Source organism: Bos taurus, chromosome 24 (genome assembly GCF_002263795.3).
Source record: "Bos taurus isolate L1 Dominette 01449 registration number 42190680 breed Hereford chromosome 24, ARS-UCD2.0, whole genome shotgun sequence".
Taxonomy (NCBI): Eukaryota; Metazoa; Chordata; class Mammalia; order Artiodactyla; family Bovidae; genus Bos; species Bos taurus.
In genome coordinates, this window is record NC_037351.1 from 14,518,636 (window position 1) to 14,541,561 (window position 22,926).

Here is a 22,926-nt window from a genome sequence, read left to right on the forward strand (position 1 = left end):
GTGTGGTTAGATTGACTAGTTTTCTGAGTATGGTTTCAGTGTGTCTGCCCTCTGATGCCCTCTTGCAATACTTACCCTCTTACTTGAGTTTCTCTTACCTTGGGCATGGGGTATCTCTTCACGGCTGCTCCAGCAAAGCGCAGCCAATACTCCTTACCTTGGATGAGGGGTATCTCCTCACCGCTGCCCTTCCTAACATTCAACGTGGGTTTTGTGCTATATTCTCAGTGGCTCAGTTGTATCTGATTCTTTGTGACCCCATGGACTATAGCCTGCCACTGTCCTCTGTCTATCGAATTTTCTAGGCAAGAATATTAGAATAGATTGCCATTTCCTAGTCCAGGTGATCTTCCCAACCCAGGGATCAAAACTGCATCTCCTGCATTGGCAGGCAGATTCTTTACAACTGTGTTACTATGTAATAATGAATGTATTTTGCATCAATATAAAGTTGAATAATGAAGCACAAATTGGCATGCAAATATTTAACAATAAATATTTATAAGCCAATTTTGACATTTCTGATTCTAGACTAAAAAAGTACCTGGAGTTAAAATAATTTATATCTATAGCATATAGAAATTACTTGAGAGTTCCGGTCTTGATATGATAATATGACATGACTAACAGTGATAACATGTAAATAGTTTTGGTTCCATTAATAATGGAATGTTATGCCAGTGGACATTTTTCCTACATTTTTTCAGTCATCATGACCATATTCCTTGAAACACATATTTCTAGGCTTAGGGAACTTCTCATGGATATTTTATAAGGGACTGTTGATTGGAAATGGAGCTAATAGTTTAATATTTTATTTATTAATCTATTCATTTATTTCTTTCCTTATTTTATTCCATTTAATAAATTATTAAAGGACTTCCCTGGTAGTCCAGCAGTTGGGAGCCTGCTTTGCAGCACAGGGTACTTGAGTTTGACCCCTGGTCAGAGAACTAAGGTCCCATGTGTAGTGGAGTGACTAAGCCCGTGCACTGCAATGGAGCCTGTACCACAGCCAGAGTCTGTGGGCCACAGTGAAGGATCTGCATGATGCAACAAAGATTCTGCGTGCCACAGCTAAGACTGATGTAACCAAATTAAATAAGTAGACCAATATTAAAAAAATACATTATTAATAATGAATGAGTATCTAAAATATGCAGATACTCTGTTGGTGCTATGGAGACAAAGATAATTAAGACCTTGTTCCAAATCTCAAGACAGGCCTATTTTAATAGAGGTGAGACAGGTAAATAGATAACTATAATGCACAATGATGGAGGGCAAGCAAGTCTGGTGTTCACATTAATTTGAGATCACACAGTAACAATATCCAATAATTAGGAGTCCTCTGTCCTGTCTTATTCTAGTATTTTATATTTAACTTATTCCTGGGTTGGGTGATTGGATTAACTATTATTCCTCCCATTTTACAGATGGGAAACTTTTAGGCAAAAAATAAGGAATTTTATCCAAGGTCACCAAACACAGGTGATGGTTCTTAAGGCTTTTGTCTTAAGGGCCTCACTGTTGCCAGGAGACCAGGAGGCCTTTCCAATAACTCTGAGCACATCTTATCTCCTTGGAAACAAATACACAAAACACCATATTGATTGTTTTATCAGTTGCTAGCAGATAAGAATTGGTGCTGACAGTAATTCAAAGTATTAGCTCTTTGTGAGGCAATTTATTGTGCTTGTGACAAAGCATAGCCTAGGGAACCTAGAGATTTAGAGGGTTTTATTGTAAACCCTTGGAGTCAACACAGTACCTCTCTCTTCACTGGAGACAGATCAAGGCTGAAAACATTAAAACCTACTGCATTCACACTAAGCATGGTTTGGGATTCCAACTCTACTCATCAGGAGACAAAACAGGAAAGAAATTGTAAGTAAGGCTGACAACAGTTCTGTGTCTTAAGGCCATTTGGGCCCAGGGGAGATCATGTCTTAGAATATTGCTACTTTTCTTACCAGAGTCATAGTGACCTTTTAATATTTATCTTCTAGCAGAATATTTCTCAGACTCTTAGTTGAAAAACTCTCAGATCCAAGCATGAAATACTTTCAGCAAGTGGAGTGGAGTAGAAGATTAGAGCTTTGTCTCCCAGGGCCTTGTCTACCCAAATTAGGCAAGTAGGTGGTACAAATTGGAGTTCAGAGCTACTGCTAGGGTTCTTGGAGCTCAAGTCACAAACCACTGTTAACAGTTTTATTAATTGTTTAATAACAGTTTTAAATTGTTTTGGAATCACAGTCTTCTCTATTATTTCTAAATATTGTATTTGTTCAGTGTTCTAGACTCTCAAAGCACACTCATACACTTTGTTTATTAGCTACCTTTCAAATAAGCATCATAATTAAATGCTTTACATACATCATCTCATTTAATCCATGTCTGGCCTCAGCTACCAGGGCAGGGCAGGGTGCCTCAAGCCAGGCTGGATTTAGGGCAAAAAGCCTGCTGCTCTCAACTCAGTTGCCTTCTGTATCCCCCTCTCAAGCAGAGATGAAGCTCAGGGCAATATTCCACAGGCCTCCTTCCTGTGGAGGAGGAGGATAATATCCTCCTAGATATTATCATGTCTTGGAGTACATCATGTCCTCACACTGCAGGTTGTGCTGAAAACCTGATGGGGAGGTCCCTCACCTCCCAAGCATGGGGCAGGGCAGAAGCTGCCGGACCTCAGCTTCTCTGGTCCCTTGTCTTTCTTACATCACTTTTCACAGGGTTTTCTCTCCAGACTCCTGGGCCTGTTTGGTTGAATGAAACATAAGACATTTAGGAAATTCTGTCAGGAGAACTTTCCTTAGGCCAGTCCATCCCTCACCTGTGACCTCACTGCCCTGATACCTCAAAAACCTGTCCAGTAATTCTCAAACTTTACTACATATCAAGGACTTTGAGATTTGTTGCATGTGCTGACATTGAGATGTCTCCACAGAGTTTATTTACCTCAGTAGATAGGAGTTTAGAGCCCAGGAATCTGCATCTTGAATAAGGATTCTCCCCCTGCTCTCCTTCCACCTCCCCAACCAGGTGATTCTTGCGTGTGATTTTAGAGTCATACTTTGAGAAACATTGTTAGGCCCTGGAGACCCACTGCCATTGCCTCTGTAACAAGCTCTCCCTGTTTGGGAGAAATTTATTGAATAATGTTTTTAACACAAGAATATAGATAAACAGTTTATTTCATTTAGGGAGAAAGTGTCAAGTCTATAAAAATAAATTTACACACCACCACTAGACTAACCCTTTCAAATTTAGCACTTGGATTAAGGAATCAAGGTAATTTAATAAAATTAATTGATTAATTTCAGGTCTTTTTTCTTCACTTTGGTGCTTTGAAGATGAATTTCATATTTTAGAGCCATCTCAGGCCACTTTCTTGAGAATCTATGTAACAGCATTTGACAGGTTGTGCTTGACTTGTTCAGAGCCTTTGCTGTGTATGACAGGAGCAGCCTCAGCATCACTGTTCAAAACAGAGCACAGAACAGGCTGGGGAGGCTCTCAGTTAGAACCTAAATCTCCCCCTCTGACCACTCCAGAGTAGGACGTCGACTGAGGCTAACATCTACCTGACAACTTGGTTAAATTTGTTGACTTGACTTTGTAAATAAAAAATATGAATTTAATTCAGTTTTCTTTTCTTCAACCAAACAAGTATACTGGATAATGCAAGCCAATTCTTTGAAGAATAGCAATCATCATTATTAACAAAATGACATGGCTTAATTTTGTTGATATGAATTTGCTTTGTCAAATAACCACTTTGGAGTTGAAATCTAAAATCTGAGTGTATTGGGGGTCTGATTGGGGCAAAGTTGCCAGCAGAAACTGTTCTTTGTAGATCTTGGTTAGCATGATTCACTCTGCTGATAACAAAGGACAATCACAACTGCAGCCCTAGATTGGAATTTACCCTGTACTCACACTGGATGTTCTATTGCCAGAAGTTGGAAAGGCTAAAATTACCATAAGTTTAATGGGACCCATTTAATCCATTTCATTTCTTCCAGATAGAATGCCTTGAAATAATCTAAGAGATTCATAGGAAATTTCCATTGCAAAGCAGAGTCCTCCAGGTAAGGAACCCATGTTTAAGTCCAGATATAGGATGAGTTCTATCATTCTGTTCTTTAGCCCAATTGTTTGCATTTCAGTAAATATCAGGGTAGTGTTGGAAGTGCATTTGGTGAGGAGTTAGATACAGAAGTAGTCCACTGGCTGCCACTTAGGAAGTATAACCTTGAGAGAAAATTTTCCTCACTTTTAACTCTTGCTTGGGCTTCCCTAGTGGCTCAGATAGTAAAGAATCTACCTGCAATTCATGAGACCTGGGCTTGACCCCTGGGTCATATATGTAAAGTGCTCAGAAAGGTGCTTGACATGTAAAGTAACTTTCAGGAAAATTTAGCTGATATTGGCTGTTTCAGGGCTTATAGCCTCCTCTGTGAACCTGGAATAACAAAACTCCTTGCTTAATTTATTAAAAAAAAAAAAATATATATATATATATATAATTACAGAAATAAATGGGTTTTGGGAACTGTGAAGAGCTGCATCACTGTGCGATTTCTTTTTTCTTTTTTTTCCTTTTAAGCGTTAGTATTGAAGCTTCTTGGCAGAAGTAGATTTGTTGCAGTTTTTGTGGATTTCCCAAAGGGAGATAAATATATATTAACTCTTCAGTTCCACTAGGGCCGAAATCCAGAATAACCAGACAGCAATGGGTAAGGGAACACCTGACATGGGAATGGCATATAGGTTAATGCCTACTTGCCACCACTGCTGGAGGCATTCACAGTGGTCCAAGGGGCTATCAGAATGATGTTTCTGTGATGGAGAAGAGGGATGAGATAAGGGCTCATGATAAACAGAGGCCATGGTAAATGATAGATACTTCCTATGAAGATTTCTAGTTTAGGTTTTTGGGCCTATTCTGAGGTCCTATAGCAAAATTGAAGCATCAAAATCTAGTTTTCCTTTTTCCTAACTTTCAGTTAATATGCTTATACCCGTCCTTTCAAAGTCCATGTCCTTTCTGCTTATCTAGCCTCCTTGAATCCTTTTAATGTGTAGTTTAGAGGAAGTCACCAATGGGCTTCCCTTGTAGCTCAGTTGATAAAGAATCTATCTGCAGGGGAGGAGATCTGGGTTTGATTCCTGGGTCAGGAGATCCCCTGGAGACAGAAATGTCAACCCACTCCAGTATTATTGCCTGGAGAATTCCATGGGCAGAGGAGCCTGGCAGGCTACAGTCCATGGGGTTGCAAAAGTTGGATATGAATTAGCCACTAAACCACCACCACCACCAATGCTTTCAGTTCGATTAAGTTCAGTTGCTCAGTCATGTCCAGCTTTTTGTGATCCCATGGACTGCAGCATGCGAGGCTTCCCTATCCATCACCAACTCCTGGAGCTTGCTCAAACTCATATCCATAGAGTCGGTGATGCCATCCAACCATCTCATCCTCTGTTATCCCCTTCTCCTCCTTCCTTCAATCATTCCCACCATCAAGATCTTTTCCAGTGAGTCAATTTTTTGCATCAGGTGGCCAAAGTACTTGAGTTTCAGCTTCAGCATCAGCCCTTCAAATGAATATTCAGGACTGATTTTCTTTAGGATGGACTGGTTGGATCTCCTTGCAGTCCAAGGGACTCTCAAGAGTCTTCTCCAACACCACAGTTCAAAAGCATCAAATCTTCAGTGCTCAGTTTTCTATATAGTGCAACTCTCACATCCATACATGACTACTGGAAAAACCATAACTTTGACTAGATGGACCTTTGTTGGCAAAGTAGTGTTTCTGTTCTTTAATATGCTGTCTAGAGTGGTCATATCTTTTCTTCCAAAGAGCAAGCATCTTTTAATTTCATAGCTTCAGTCACCATCTGCAGTGATTCTTCAGCCCAAGATAATAAAGTCTCTCACTGTTTCCATTGTTTCCCCATCTATTTGCCATGAAGTGATGGGACCAGATGCCATGATCTTTTTTTTTTTCTTCTGAATGCCGAGCCTTAAGCCAACTTTTTCACTCTCCTCTTTCACTTTCATCAAGAGGCTCTTTAGTTCTTTGCTTTCTGCCATAAGGGTGGTGTCATCTGCATATCTGAAGTTATTGATATTTCTCCAGGCAATCTTGGTTACAGCTTGTGCTTCATCCAGCCTGGCATATCCCATGATGTACTGTGCATATACCAGGAATCAGAGATCAAATTACCAACACCCATTGGCTCATTGAAAAAGCAAGATAATTCCAGAAAAACATCTACTTCTGCTTTATTGATTATGCTAAAGCCTTTGATTATGTAGATCACAACAAAATGTGGAAAATTCTTCAATAAATGGGAATACAAGACCATTTTATATGCCCCCTGAGAAATCTGTATACAGGTCAAGAAGCAACAGAACTGGACATGGAACAGACTGGCTCCAAATTAGGAAAAAGTACATCAAAGCTGTATACTGTCACCCTGCTTATTTAATTTATATGCAGAGTACATCATGCAAAATGCCTGGGTGGAGGAAGCACAAGCTTGAATCAAGATTGTTGGGAGAAATACCAATAAACCTCAGATATGCAGATGACACCACCCTATGGCAGAAAGTGAAGAGGAGCTAAAGTGCCTCTTGATGAAAGTGGAAGAGGAGAATGAAAGGCTGGCTTAAAACTCAACATTCAAAAATTAAGTTCATGGCATCCAGTCCCATCACTTCATGGAAATAGATAGGGAAACAATGGAAACACTGAGAGACTTTACTTTCTTGGACTCCAAAATCACTGCAGATGGTGATTGCAGCCATGAAATTAAAAGACGCTTACTCCTTGGAAGAAAAGCTATGACCACCCTAGACAGCATATTAAAGAACAGAGACATTACTTTACCAACAAAGGTCCATCTTTTTTGCCACTTTTTCTTTTATCTTCTGCTTCTGTTAGGTTCATTCCATTTCTGTCCTTTATTGAGCCCATCTTTGGATGAAATGTTCCCTTGGTATCTCTAATTTTCTTGAAGAGATCTCTAGTCTTTCCCAGTCTATTCTTTTCCATGATTTCTTTGCACTGATCACTGAGGAAGGTTTTCTTATATCTCCTTGCTATTCTTGGACACTCTGCATTGAGGTGGGTGTATCTTTCCTTTTTCCTTTGCCTTTAGCTTCCCTTCTTTTCTCATCTATTTGTAAGAAATCAAACCCAGGTCTCCCACATTGCAGGTGGATTCTTTACCAGCTGAGCCACAAGGGAAGCCCAAGAAAACTCAATGGAGTAGAGTATCTTTAATGGACTGGATATCTATCCCTTCTCCAGAATGTCTTCCAGACCCAGGAATTGACCCAGTGTTTCCGACATTGCAGGCTTATTCTTTATCAGATGAGCTATCAGGGAAGCACCTAGCAATGCCTTGGTGGAGAAATTATTCCAGTGTTTCTGGGTGTACTAGCAACTTAAATGTTCCTCTCAGAGTAAAAAATTTCCAAGGATGAACTTGGTTAAAACATTTTAAGAGACCAGCTCTGAATACTTTAGTGATGCTGCTGAAATCGTAGGTATCCAGAGAGGTATGTGTTATATTTATGCCAAGGCCTAGCTTTCCTCAGAGGGGAGGAAAAGTGAGAACAGGAAGATTTAGCACTAAGTGAGACTTTGAGGAGCTTTTGTTATTACTGATCAATAAATAAATTCAAAGCTACTCAGTTAAAAAGAAAAAAAGACTCTCATGTAAATTCTGATAAGACTTTGGCCATGTGACTCATTGTATTCTTCTTTATTCAGAATTCATTTTCTCTCATACCTATATTTGATTTCAATTAAAAAAAAAAGACAGCTTGCTTAATCTTTCCCACAAACTGATATGGTGTATACCTGAATGAACGGGACAATTTTCCTTATAAATTATGTATAAAATCCTCAACCACCACCTCTCTCAGAGACTCAAAGAAAATTCAATTTCTCTTAGCTTATTTTTTCATGGTTCTTGGGATATTCATTTCAGATTTTCCACTCATTTTTATAAATGTCTTATTTATTCAAGCTCCTCATAGAGGAAAGTAATACTGGGCATTGCTGATTTTATTACTCTGAACGGGTTACAATATCTCCTCTGGAGCCAACACACTAATTGATTTTAAAGTTTCTGTAAATGTGAGGACGTCTTCTCACCACACACTGCAAAGGTGGACGTGTGGCACAGTGGGAAGACCCTGGTCCTAACTGAGACATGGGACTCTTTGATTCTAGTCGTTCCCCATCCTTCCTTGCCCCAGGAATGTCTCTGAGCCTAGAGAGCTTCATCTACAGCATGAAAACTCCTTCATTGCCCTAAAGCAGTTCAAGCAGGCATTAGAGCTAGTGATCTCAATGTCTCTTTTAGTCTTAAAGTGTAGGGTTTGTCCCAGAACATTCTTCTATAGTCCCTCTAGATCTCTTGTCAAGATTCTGCTCCTACATACCCTAGACACACACTGTTTTAGTCAGAACCTTCAGCCACAAAAACCAGAAATGAGAAGGGTAAAAATTGATATTCTTTGTCTTGATAGCAAATGTTCTTCAACCATGCTTTGAGGTAGGAATCTAGGGTGGTGTGAAGGACTCTGTGATGAATATTTGGAGACATAGATCAGTATTTACTGGACTGCATGCTGCAAGCTTAGTTGCTAAGTCACATCCGGCTCTTTGTGACCCTGTGGACTGTAGCCTGCAAACTCCTCTTGTCCATGAGATTTCTCAGGCAAGAATACTGGAGTGGATTACCATTTCCTCTTCCAGGGGACCTTCTAGAGCCAGGGATAGAACTCGCATCTCCCGGATCTCTTGTTTTGGCAGGCGGATTCTTTACCACTGAGCCATCTGAGAAGCCCATTTACTGGACTGGTTTCATCTTAGTTAGTGGCCATAGCTGACTTTGCTTTCACTCTCCTCATTAAAATATCCTGCTATTTTATATTTTCTCTCATTACCAAACTCGTTTAAAAAACCAAAACAATACTGGGACGACCCTGAGGGATGAGATGGGGAGGGAGGTGGGAGGGGGGTTCAGGATGGGGGACACATGTACACCCATGGCTGATTCATGTCAATGTAAGGCAAAAACCACTAAAATATTGTAAAGTAATTAGCCTCCAATTAAAATAAATAAATAAAAAAAAACAATGTTCTTATAATCAGTGCCTTTTCCTGACTGTTTCTGCAATATCTTTTTGTTTTTAATCATCAGATAGATCTTTATATGCTGATGAAAAAGAATCTTTGACTTGGCTGCTGTTTGGTTTTCCAGTTCCTCTGAAAAGAATTCCAGATTTTAACTTTTGTCTTTGCTGACCTCCACTACTTGCTTCAGGACTTGTCATGCTCTTAACTGCACAGCTGCTTAGATTCGAGTCCACTCTGAGATATTGTGCTCCATACCTGTCTATTGTCTTGTTCTAAAGTTTCCACAAAAAAAAAAAAAGAAAAAAGAAAAAGAAGAAGAAAAAACTGATTATTTGACCAAACTAGCCTGTCCATGAATTTTCTTTTCTCACCTCCATCTTCTTGCAAAAATGAACAGATATAGAGTAGTTGGAAAGTTATGACCATAATAAGTTGTGAATAATCTTTCCAGTCCTATTTGCATAATTTGCAACCAGTAGGGAATAATATACATCTCTTCATGGAGAATCTAGGAAACTTGAGATCATAGAAACTTGCCAAGTTAATACATTCATTCACACTGAAAAGAGAAATCTAAAAAAAGTGATTCTACATTTGGGTTTCAAGTGCCAAAGAGAAAAAGAGACGAAAAAACAGGTTTTAAACCAACCTAAATAAACTTGAATTTACGTCTCAAAGAAAGCAAATATCCATTCAGCAGATTATTTTTGCCTTCCATGCTACACAACTCATAATTACCTTACTGGGTGAAATGGAAAAGAAGCAAAAAACTAATTTAGAGTCTGTGGGGCTACCTTTTCCTCAGCCAGCACACTGCAGGAGAGGGTGCGAGCCACTGTGCAGATGCCCCCGTTCTCTGGGGCACAGACCCCACGTGAGAAACAGGAGGAAGGTGAAAGGAGAGAGAACCGTTCTCTTCCGTTCTTTGATCTCTGATGTCCCCTCATTCTTGTACCTTCACATGCTCACTGTGTGGAGAGATTCTATCGTTGTATTCCTTAAATTCAGAGGTCTTTTTCTACTTTTGAATCTGAAAATAAAAACATAGTCATAAAGACGAAGCAGGTTATTTGCTTTTCTATGAACCAAAGAATCGAAGAAATAATTTGGGATTCAGGAGGCAGTTAAGTCATATTTTAGGGAAGGTTTTCCTGCAGAATTCCATGGCATGAAATAGATTTTTTCCAATGCAGCTGGAAAATAACAGCAGTATATGGTTCATCTGCCTGGAACATTCCAGAGGCAGACCTAGTGAAGACAGAAAAGTGGAGGAGATGATAGTCCAGATGAAGGACAATTCATTCATAAGCAGAGGCAAAAGCAAAACCAAAAGCCAGCTTCTGAAATATCTCATGTTTTGAAGAAGGGCCACATCTGCTTTGGAGGGTCTGCAGCTTCTCTCACATACAGGTAGTACGTGTCTTTAAATGATTTTTTAAATTTGAATTTATTACCAGATAAATCACATCCCATTAGATAATGGTAAATCAGTGATAGTCAATGATAAATCACATCCCATTAGAAAAAAAGAATCCAGGAGACAGGGATATTTGAGGCTTTTTGACCCCCTACCCCCAACTCCCCCACTCCCCCCACCTGTCTACCCCTCTATCCCCCTATGCCCCACATCCCCCTGCCCCTGCTTTCCTTTGCAGGGCCCTCTTCTATAGGCCTCTGGGGGAAGCCTACAGCTTTAAGATCCTCAGGCGATTTCCTCAAGTTTCAGCTTCTGTAGCATCTCTGATGAATGCATCTGGACTGGGGCAGGAGGCTGAGCCGCACAATGGCACTAACATTTCCCTGCCGCCTTTTAAGTCATAGCTCGGTGGTCTTGCCCTTTCCTATTTCATGGATTTGCTTTCTCCATTTGTTCTTAGTTGATTAGGAAATTGCTGAACACAGAACTTTTCCTTGTCCATAAATATCACCTGAGTTACACAGCATGGGGAGAGAACTGCTATTTGTTTGGTTCACCGACTTTGGGACTTTTTGCAAATTAAAGGATTTGAGAGGATCTAATATGGTCATATCATCAGATAAATCTTTAGGGTCATGTTCTCCCCTTGGGATTTTCATTTAAATTAGTGTAATAGAAGGTGTACTCAGGCATCGAAGGACAGGATACTAAGTCCTCTCTTAGTAACCAGATGCCAGTGTGTGGGGGAGCCTTGCTTTGTATTTAGGATTTCAGATTGTTATGCTCTGCTGTGCAACACGGTTTCACTTCCTAGAGGACTTTAGAAAAGGAATTGCTGTTTTTATTGGCACTCTGTCACGTGTTTCCTTACTGACAGATAGTGGGCTTTTGAGATATATCTGGATTTTGCAGTGATATTTGGAATGGATGAAATTGAATAAGTCTAACGAAAAATTTGTCGCATGCTATCTGTGTAGTCTCAGGTCTGCATTAGGTTTTTTGAAGATGGGAAAAGTCTTTCTATGAAAGAAAGTTAAAATTTAGTTAGAAACAAAATCCTATGTTTGGGAAACCACAAAGAAGGCAGAAGCATTCACAGAAGTGCTTATCTATGTGGTCACAGATGGGAGGGAACACAGAAATCTGAGAAGCACCACCATTAGGCTGAGAAAGTGGCCCCTAAGGAATTAGCTATATTTTATGCATTTCCAGCTGATTGATGGCCCATATATTATAAGAAAATAGCATTATCTAAAGTTCTGCAAGCCGTTTCTAGTTGTACCCTTGCAACTAGAACCATTTGAAGTTTTTCAAAATTTTTATCTCCTTTACAAAGCCTTTGTCTTGAAAAAATTCCAATAACTGCTTTCTCCGCTTCCTAAGAGTATCTTAATGTTTGCTTCTATATATTTAAGCTTTTGTTTCAAGAAGATAATCTGTGTAAAGCAGAAGAGTGTTTGACTCATACCAAATTTTTGTAGTCTCCACTGTTATAATTTACTAATTTCTCCTTGGAACATTATTGACTCTGATATTATTTTTGTTTATGCTGATCAATAACTATTTATTGTTTCTACTGAAGGACTAGTACTTTTCTAATCATAAGGAAATACACCAAAAGGGCAAAAAGTGCCATCAAGGAGTTTCATGGAGAAGGAAAAATAATGGATGTAAAATTTTGAAAGGTAAGTAGTTAGCTATTTGAGTAAATAGAGTTCAAAGGGTTCTTGGAGACAGTAGAACATAGTAAAAGCCATAATGATTGGAGAATTAAAGAATGAGGACTTTGCTGAATATTTAAGTGTTGATGGAATTTAGAGAGGGAGAAGAGATATGGCACATGACTCCACGTTTTACAACAGCTGAACCTGTCATCAGTATTCATTATGCATCCAGAAGGCACATCAATGGATATCATGAAAAGAAAAACAAAACAAAGAGAGAAAGTAAGAAAGGAGAAAACATTTACTATTTCACTTGAATTCTTACAATTAGGAGTTGGGTGGAGTTATTCCCATCTTACAGAAACAAAACAAAACAAAACAAAACAAAACTGGCTCAGAGAGAAAAATGGTTTCAAGACTGAATTCCTGTACCTTCAAGACCCTGCCTGTTTTGTTCCTCCATGCTGCCTCCCAAGACATTTTGGTGCACCTTAAACTATAAAAATAAAACAGTGTCTCAGATTCAGACAATCCCTCCTTTATTCAACTTTGGGTCCAAAGATGCAATCATGGAAAATTACCCCACAAGGCTGACCATTATAGTCAGAATAGGAGTTTAGACAAATTCATGGGCTCAAGGTCATCAAAAGAGGTAGCAATTGGGTTGAGTAGCATGGAGATGGAGCTTAGAGGATGACTTAGGATCAGACTAGATTTTGACACATTTTGTATCAAACCAGAATGGTATCCAACATAGGAATTTATGAACTTTAGTAATCCTAGTGTCTTCTGCAAAACAGCCTGCATTGTCTGCTGTTCCTAGTCTTCCAGCTACGAGTCTCAGATTAAACCCAAACAGATAAGTTTGCAGGAGAAGGCAGTGCACTTAGGAAAAATCCACATGCCCAGAAAGCAGATGCTTGAGAGCCTGTTTATCTGCCCTAATCAGGTCTGAAAGAGGGAGGAGATTGCTGTAATGGAAATAAGTAGAATAGGCAGTTTTATGCCCAAAGTATTTATATCATCTATTAAAGATATTACTATAGTCCCTTTTCAGTGATTTGCTGGGCAGTTAAATTCAGACTTCAGTTCAGCTTAACACCCTCAAGTGGTTGTTTTACATAATTTATGTCACCAGGATTCTTTCTGAACTACAATCTGACCTTCACAGGTTGGGGAAGAGGCTGCACACTAAGGCCCTCCTTGGTTCAGTGGGGCTCCAACAGGAAGATCAAAAGGCTTGGTTTCTTCATATTGACTCTTAACCCCAAGCCAGGGCTGTGTTGAAAAGGCAGATTTATCTTGGCATACTAACCTTGGTTGTGTGTTAATCTGTTAGCACCCATCACTAGACAGCCTTTTGTTTGTGTGTATATCTTGTGTCTGTAATTAGGCTACGAACTTTACAAAGGTAGCCACACATCTTATGCTAGATCAACTAGCTTAGTTTTTGTGCTCATCAGAGCTTCAACAAAGGTTTTCTTAGTTTGTCTTGTAAGGAAAAGAAGTGTGAGAAGTAACAAGAAGAGAAAATGTTACATTATCCATACTTAGATTTTCCTTTAATAATTAATTTTCCACTCATTTCCTCCTTCCCACCCCAAACACACATACCATTCTCATCTATCCCTTTTAACTTTCTCAGTCCATTTGAGACTGCTGTAACAGAATACCATAGACAGAGTAGCTAATAAATAACAAATTTATTCTTCACAGTTCTGGAGTCTAGGAAGCCCAATCAAAGCTCCAGTAGATTCGTAGTTCTGTTTCTTGGTTTGTAGATGGCCATCTTTTTGCTGTATCCTCACGTGATAGAAGGGCAAGGGAGTGCTCTGGGATCTCTTTTATGAGACACTTTTTACATTCACAAGGAGTCTGCTTTCCTGAATTAATTACCTCCCGAAGGTGCCACAATCAAATATCAGCAAAATTAATTTGGGGAGAGGCACAAGCATTTAGTCTATGATATAATTTTATTCATATTATTATTTATATACTTTCTTAGCTTTCTATCCCTATCTCTCTGCCTATTCAAAATTCTTTCAATTTCTTGAGCTGATGGATATGTGTCGCTTGTGTCTGCCCAGGACTCTTCTTTTTATTGTCGTTGTTCAATTGTTAAGTCATGTCTGACTCTGAGACCCCATGGACTGTAGCACGCCAGGCTCCTCTGTCCTTCACCATCTCCCGAAGTTTGCTCAAACTCATGTCCATTGAGTTGGTGATGCCATCCTACCATCTCATCCTCTGTTGTTCCCTTCTCCTCCTGCCTTCAATCATTCCCATTATCAGGGTCTTTTCCAGTGAGTTGGCTCTACACATCAAGTGGCCAAAGTATTGAAACTTCAGCTTCAACACCAGTCCTTCCAATGAATATTCAGGGTTGATTTCCTTTAGAATTGACTGGTTGGATCTCCTGCTGTCCAAGGGACTCTCAAGTGTCTTCTCCAGTTGCCTTATTGATTGCCTCTTCTCCATCTCATGGGTTATGAGGAGACTCAGTCACAGTGCCTCATCTACTCTTGGTTTCAGGGTTAAGCATTCAGCCGGGCTGTTGTACCCTCGTCCTCTGTTCATGGTATTCTGTCCACAAGGTGATATCACGTCCAAGCAGACACAGTAAGCTTGCCTCTAAGAGACTAGGTAGGTGGAAACTGGAGAGGAAAGATGTTTGTCTCTGGGGTCACAGTGAAGACTGTGTGCTCAGAGATTGGAGTGGCCCTCTTTCTGCCATATGAAAAGAGCTTCCAGAAAAAGAAAGAACCTCTGAGGAGATGAGTGCTGAGATAGGGATGGAGGTAGAGAGTGTGAAAGTGTGACAAAAATGAGGATATCATTTGCACATTTGGATCCTGACATGCTTGAAACCAGCAATATTCCTGGGGTTTTGGTTAAAAAATACATTTCTTTTTTAGTTTAATTTCTATTATGAGACAAATAGATTCCTGATCATTTGTGCTAAATTTTATCTGTTTTCTCCAGTAGCCTTCCTGGCTTGCTCTTTTAATGGAATTCTTTACTGTTTGTATCAAAAGTGTTGATGTTTTCTACAAAATCCTCAAGTTCCAGGACAGTGTTTTCTTGGCTGCTTGTCTCAAGTCTGGTGCCTGGCTTGGGGCAGGGATATACAATAGATGTTTTATAAAGATCTGTTTCTTGAAAGAAATGTGCAGAGAAGTTAATACTATTTCCAGAGTATTTTCTCAGTCTTTCTATGACCTAAGAATGTCATAAGACACCCCTACAAGCTCTGGAACTGTGTGAAGTTGTGTGATGATTACTGCTCTCCCTTACTTCCTATTCTGCATGCCATGTTTCATTTTTCTCTCCCACACATTTGCCAGAGAGATCTGATCTTATGAACATATGGTGTCCCTAGATCACATAGAGTAGGCTAAGCTACTAGTTTCATCCACCATCACACCAAATGAGTCTCACACTTGGGTTTTCACAGTCAGATGAGGCTAAAATTCAAGCACAAGCAAAATGAAAGCTTGATCCATACAGTTATTTATTTCTTTATAATTTAAGGAAAACAAGTTTTCCCTTCTGTATCACATTCCTTCCAGATAAACCCACAGAACTGATACCCACTTTCATGCCTCTAAGCCATGATGTTAACTAATCTGTAAGTAGTAGATTATAGAGGACAGAGCATTTCATGGGCAGAGTTGCCCAAAATGGGTCTGAAGGTCTATAAATGAATAGGTCTTTCATTTTTCTCTTTCCCAAGGGTCTCTTTTTACCTATATCCCTGATAGGCAGTAAACAAGGAGTGTGTGCTAAGTTGCTTCAGTTGTGTCTGATTCTTTGTGACCCTATGGACTGTAGTCTTCCAGGCTTTGTCTGTCCATGGGATTCTCCAGGTAAAAATACTGGAGTGAGTTTCCATACCCTTCTCCAGGGAATTTCCCAACCCAGGGATTGAACTGCGTCTCTTACGTCTCCTGCATTGGCAGGCGAATTCTTTACCAACAACTAGCTCCGTATGAGAAGCCTGAAACAAAGAGGGGCAACTGAAATTCTGTGAAGGCATTTAAAGACCCCAGAAATGCAGACACGGCTATTCACGTAATTCAGGAGAAAATGTCAATATATTCTAGATTAATTTTTATGTACACATTTTTACATTTTTGGTGCATTTTATTACTGGCTCGCACTGCCGTCACTCCTCCATGCAGTTATACATTTCAGTGATTTGTCTGAGGTTTATTATTTCAGAGTGCCTTTGACTTTGTCTATGTGTTAACAGTAATGGTTAGAAATTTATTGTCATATATTGACAAGTTAAGAATAAAGAGGTGAGGCAGTAAGACAGTATCACATATTTGTTAACAAAGTGGGTTCTAAGTCAAGGAAATCAGATACAAAAAGCCACATATTGTATCATTTATTTTTATGAAATGTCCAGCATAGGCAACTCCATAGAGACAGGAAGTAGGCTAGTGGTTGCTAGGGGCTGTGGATGAGGAGTGACAGCTTATGAGCAGGGATTTCTGATGGGTGATGCGTTGTTTTAAAAATGTTTGTGGTGATGGTTGTACAACTGTAGTGAATAGACATAAACTGGATTGTATATGTTAAGTAGGTAATTGTAAATGTTAAGTAAGTAAAGGGGATGGTATGTGTATTAGTTTGGTAGGGCAACAGTAACAAAATATCACATACTGGGTGGCTTAAAAAATAGAACAATAACCCGGTGTACGAGACAGCAAAAGAGACACTGATGTATAGAACAGCCTTATGGACTCTGTGGGAGAGGGAGAGGGTGGGAAGATTTGGGAGAATGGCAATGAAACATGTAAAATATCATGTAGGAAACGAGTTGCCAGTCGAGGTTCGATGCATGATGCTGGATGCTGGGGGCTGGTGCACTGGGACGGCCCAGAGGGATGGTATGGGGAGGGAGGAGGGAGGAGGGTTCGGGATGGGGAGCACATGTATACCTGTGGCGGATTCATTTTGATATTTGGCAAAGCTAATACAATTATGTAAAGTTTAAAAAATAAAATAAAATTAGAGAAAAAAAAAAATAGAAATATATATTTTCTCATAGTTTTGGAGACTACAAGGCCAAAATCAAGGTATCAGCAGGATTGGATCCTTTTGTGGCCTGTGAGGGATGAATCCATTCCAGGCCTTTCTTCCTAGGTTACAGATAGCTGTTTTATCCTCCGGTGTCCCCGCATTGTCTTCCCCCATATCTACCTTTGTCCTCATTTCCTCTTCATATAAAGACAGCAATCATATTAAATTAGGGCCATCCTAATGAATGCATTTTAATGTAATCACTTCTGTGAAGCCCTGTCTCCAAATATGATCACATTCTGAAGTAGCAGGAGTTAAAAACTGAACATATGAATTTTGGAGGAGAACACAATAATCCCACAACAGTATGTGAATTATATTTCAAAGATGCTCTTATTAAAGAAAGAAGGACTCACAGACTTAGAAAACAAACTCATGGTTATTGAGGGGAAGGGATAGGTAAGGACTTTGGGAAGGTCAGTACCCACTGCTATATTTAAAATGGGTAATCAACAAAAACCTGTTGAATAGCACATTGAACTCTGTTCAACGTTATGTGCCAGCCTGGATGTGAGGGAGGTTTAGGGGAGAATGGATACATGTATATACATGGCTGAGTCCCTTCACTGTTCACCTGAAACTGTCACAACATTGTTAATTGGCTATACTCCAATGCAAAATGTTTTTGGTGTTATTTAAAAAAAATAAAAATACATTGTTAAAAAAAAAAAAGAAGGAAAGAAAGGAAGGAAGGGGATCTGGAGTCAGGCATCTTGGGTTCAAATCCTAATTTTTTAAATGACTAGTGACTTTGAGCATGCTACCAAGACTCTCTATGCTGTATTTTTTACACTTATAAAATGATAATAATAGTAATATTTGCATTATATAATTACTAGGAAGATTAACTATGTCAATACCTATAAGATGCTTAGAGTACTGCCTGACATATGCTGTGCTGTGCTGTGCTGAGTTGCTTCAGCAGTTGTGTCTGACTCTTTGCAGCCTATGGACTGTAGCCTGATGGCTCCTCTGTCCATGGGATTATCCAGGCAAGAATACTCTAGTGTGTTGCCATGCCCTCCTCCAAGGGAATCTTCCTGACCTAGGACTCAAACCCATATCTCCAAGCATCTCCTGAATTGCAGGCAGGTTCTTTACCCACTGAGCCACCTGGGAAACACTGCTTGACGTATAGGAACCATTCAATACAAGTTAGCTGTGATTACTGTAGATATAGTAAAGGTAAATTGAGTTATTTTATGAAGAAGAAAGAGAAATCTGACGATTACTGCTGCTACTGCTAAGTTGCTTCAGTTGTGTCCAACTCTGTGCGACCCCATAGACGGCAGCCCACCAGGCTCCTCTGTCCCTGGGATTCTCCAGGCAAGAAGACTGGAGTGGGTCGCCACTTCCCTCTCCAATGCATGAAAGTGAAGAGTGAAAATGAAGTCGCTCAGTCGTGCCTGACTCTTAGCGACCCCATAGACTGGAGCCTATCAGGCTACTCCGTCCATGGGATTTTCCAGGCAAGAGTACTGGAGTGGGGTGCCATTGTCTTCTCCGAATCTGACGATTAGGACACGGAAAAATGCCTCTTCTATGATGGCAGGTTATTTTTCTAGACCTATTAAGAAGGTTTGAAAATAATATCTTCCCATCTAAGGGTGACATGCTTTGAGACTATCCATTAATATATTCAGCCTATATTCATTGCATATCTATTAACTGAAGTCTGTATTAGTGACATTTTGCATGTCTTATGTATATCAGGACAGATATTAAACAACTGGTTTTACTTATCTTCTCTTACTTATTAATACATTTTTAGGATTCTTTTTTTCAGGTTTCAATAAGATAATTTCGGTTTTGTTTGTTATAGGGAATATGCATTGGAGGAACAGTTTGTAGTTTTCTGCTAGAATATGTTTCTCAATCAAAATTTAGTAATTCTTTTCTGATTTATGATCAACAGTTGTGTTCTCACATCTACCAGACCCCACTTCTGTCCTGAAGAAGAGCTGTGAGATTAACAGAAATGTTTGAAATAAAGCCTCAAGGCAGCCTATTTGAATGTGTATTTATCAAGTCCTTTCCCCAACATCCAGGGTTATATAATCCTCATTCTCTTTGTTCCGGAGCACATGACGTTGTGGTCCCCTCTGTTGATGCTCTAGGTGCTTCTTGACCCACAAAACCACATGAATCCAGCTTGAAGGCTGGGTTTTATTTATCCCCATTTTCATATGTCTTTCTCACAAGCTTACTGAAAAAAAATCTGCCCTCTCTTCCTACTTATATATAAGACAGGCATGAGAGGTGCCATAAATGAGATATACATGTATTTCTTAGGAACAAAACAGCAAACCCTCTCTGGTACACAGGAATAAAAGCTTGCAATGGACTGTTTCATCCAATTGTACTCCTCTAAAACTCTCTCCTACGTCTTCTCTAATTTCCTATTATCTGGAGCATCATCATGGAAGTAATAGGGATGTTAAACCAAACTCTAGGTCTAATGAGAATAGAGATGAAATTATTCTTTGGAGTGAAATAAATAAATGAAAATAAACCTGTCTCCTCTAAGAGAATGCCCCAGCAGGTAGCTTACTAATGAAAACAATGATTTTCAAGGGGGTGTGCACTTCAAAAGTTTTGACAAAGTATTAGTTTCTCAGAGACTTTTCATCTGCAGGAGAAAACAATATGATTAGACTTCAGCCTTACCTTCACTATTTGAAATCTGAGGAAATGATGAGGACAATTACCCACTCCCCATTGCACCCCTCCCCAAAAGTGAAAACTTGGTCAGGAGAAGTGTGGCACAAGCTTCATATAACTAATTGGAGCAAATATTCAGCATAAGGCACGGGAAATTAACCACCAAAGTCTCATTAGCATTAATGGAAATTGCACAGCTATTTCCCTCCCCATTGTGTGCAATATTTACTTCATAATGTTTATCCTGTCATTCTACAACTTCCGGCAGAGAGCAATGATTTAGGCTCATGGGGTTGAAAATTCTGTTGAGTTCCTTGTCAGATCCTCCTCACCTTTGTTCATGGACTGAGAGGATGGCTTTTTGGCTTAGAATGTGCACATATGTATATGTGTATATATATATATATATATATATATATATATATATATATATATATATATATACATCTTATCCTTACCCTGGTATTCCCCTTCCCTCACAGATAGACACTATAGGAATCCATATAAACGTTTTTCTGACACCTTTGCTAGAAATCAAAGAATTCCAAACTCAAGATGTGTGAGTAGTCTGGAAGGATCAGTTTGGCTGGAGTATATGAAAAGGCACCTGTTAGGGTTCTTTTGGTCTCTCTCCATCTTCACATACCACCGCTCCACTACATAGCACAGCTACAACCTCTCCAGGCAGCACCAGGCTCTCTGTTTCACTGCATCTGTGGAGTCATATTATTCAAATCTTTTTCTTTTTAATTTACTATTTTCTCAATGAATGGGAAGATTCTGCATCTTTCTAACCCTGCTTACTTCCTCTTTCCCACAAGTCTTGTCTACATGAGACTTTGGGCCACACTACGTTGCTGATGTACCTGTGGTCCATGGTGAACACCCGCTTGGTGTTCCTGGGACTTGGGGCCATGATGGATCACTGTTATCAGTCTGACTCATGGATGGGCTGGAGTCAGTCACACAGGCACTCCACACCTACAGGAGTAACTCCAGTAAAATATATCACCTCACACTGGTCTGAATGGCCATCATCACAAAGTCTACAAACAATAAATTCTGGAGACAGTGTGGAGAAAAGGGGATGCTCTTGCACTCTTTGTGGGAATGTAAATTGATACAGCCACTATGGAAGATGGTATGGAGATTCCTTTAAAAACTAGGAATAAAACCACCGTATGACCCAGCAATCCCACTCCTAGGCATATACCCTGAGGAAACCAAAATTGAAAAATACACATGTATCCCAGTGTTCATTGCAGCACTATTTACAATAGCTAGAACATGGAAGCAACTTAGATGTCCATTGACAGATGATTGGATAAAGAAGTTGGGGTACATATACACAATGGAATATTACTCAGCCACACAAAGGAACACATTTGAGTCAGTTCTGATGAGGTGGATGAACATAGAACCTATTGTACAGAGTGAGAAGTGTCAGAAAGAGAAAGATAAATATTGTGTTCTAATGCATATATATGGAATCTAGAAAAATGGTACTGAAGAATTTATTTTCAAGGCAGCAGTGGACAAATAGACATAGAAAATAGACTTATGCCCATGGGGAGAGGAGAGGAGAAGGTGAGATGTATGGAAATTACCATGTGTAAAATAGATAGTATTTTATCTGTATCAATCTCTAGGGGTTGGATGGGGTGGAAAATGGGAGGGAGGTTCAAAAGGGAGAGGATATATTATGTATCAGTTCAGTTCAGTTCAGTTCATTCGCTCAGTCGTGTCCGACTCTTTGCGACCCCATGAATTGCAGCACACCAGGCCTCCCTGTCCATCACCAACTCCCGGAGTTCACTCAAACTCATGTCCATGTAGTCGGTGATGCCATCCAGCCATCTCATTCTCTGTCGTCCCTTTTTCTTCCTGCCCTCAATCCCTCCCAGCATCAGGGTCTTTTCCAATGAGTCAACTCTTCGCATGAGGTGGCCAAAGTACTGGAGTTTCAGCTCTAGCATAATTCCTCCCAAAGAACACCCAGAATTGATCTCCTTTAGAATGGACTGGTTGGATCTCCTTGCAGTCCAAGGGACTCTCAAGAGTCTTCTCCAACACCACAGTTCAAAAGCATCAATTCTTCGGTGCTCAGCTTTCTTCACAGTCCAACTCTTATGTCCATACATGACAGCTGGAAAAACCATAGCCTTGACTAGACGGACTTTTGTTGGCAAAGTAACGCCTCTGCTTTTGAATATGCTATCTAGGTTGGTCATAACTTTCCTTCCAAGGAGTAAGCGTCTTTTAATTTCATGGCTGCAATCACCATCTGCAGTGATTTTGGAGCCCCAAAACATAAAGCCTACCACTGTTTCCACTGTTTCCCCATCTATTTCCCATGAAGTTACAGGACCAGATGCCATGATCTTTGTTTTCTGAATGTTGAGCTTGAAGCCAACTTTTTCACTCTCCTCTTTCACTTTCATCAAGAGGCTTGTTAATTCCTCTTCACTTTCTGCAATAAGGGTGGTGTCATCTGCATATCTGAGGTGATTGATATTTCTCCTGGCAGTCTTGATTCCAGCTTGTGCTTCTTCCAGCCCAGCATTTCTCATGATGTATTCTGCATGTAAGTTAAATAAGCAGGGTGACAATATACAACCTTGATGTACCCCTTTTCCTATTTGTATACCTAAGGCTAATTCATGTTGAGATTTGACAGAAAACAACAAAATTCTATAAAACAACTATCCTTCAATAAAAAAATAAACAACAACAAAAAACTTGGACATACTGTGTAAAGAAGCCAGAAAAAAGGTATACATACAGTATAATTACAGTTATATGAATGTCAAAGTGCAAATGAAACCAAATTATAGTATTCAGAGACAGCATTCATGTGTTGATAATATTCATGCTTAGGATGAAAACTACAAATAAACACAAAAATGTGATTATTTTGAAACCAAAATAGTGATCAGTA

General features: G+C 39.6%; 1 long non-coding RNA gene across 3 annotated transcripts in view; it reads left to right on the forward strand.

Annotated features, from left to right (window-relative positions):
* Positions 1-1,572: 1,572 nt before the first annotated feature.
* LOC112444187 (uncharacterized) overlaps positions 1,573-22,926 on the forward strand; it is a 42,778-nt gene continuing 21,424 nt past the window's right edge. The window contains exons 1-4 of one of the 3 annotated variants that reach the window (XR_009492697.1): positions 1,573-1,887; positions 4,023-4,088; positions 10,352-10,568; positions 12,158-12,260. This is a non-coding gene — a long non-coding RNA (uncharacterized lncRNA). Of the gene's footprint in view, positions 1,888-4,022; positions 4,089-10,351; positions 10,569-12,157; positions 12,261-19,242; positions 19,327-22,926 lie in introns of those variants that run through there. The other 2 variants (XR_003032433.2, XR_009492696.1) reach the window with 2 other exon arrangements.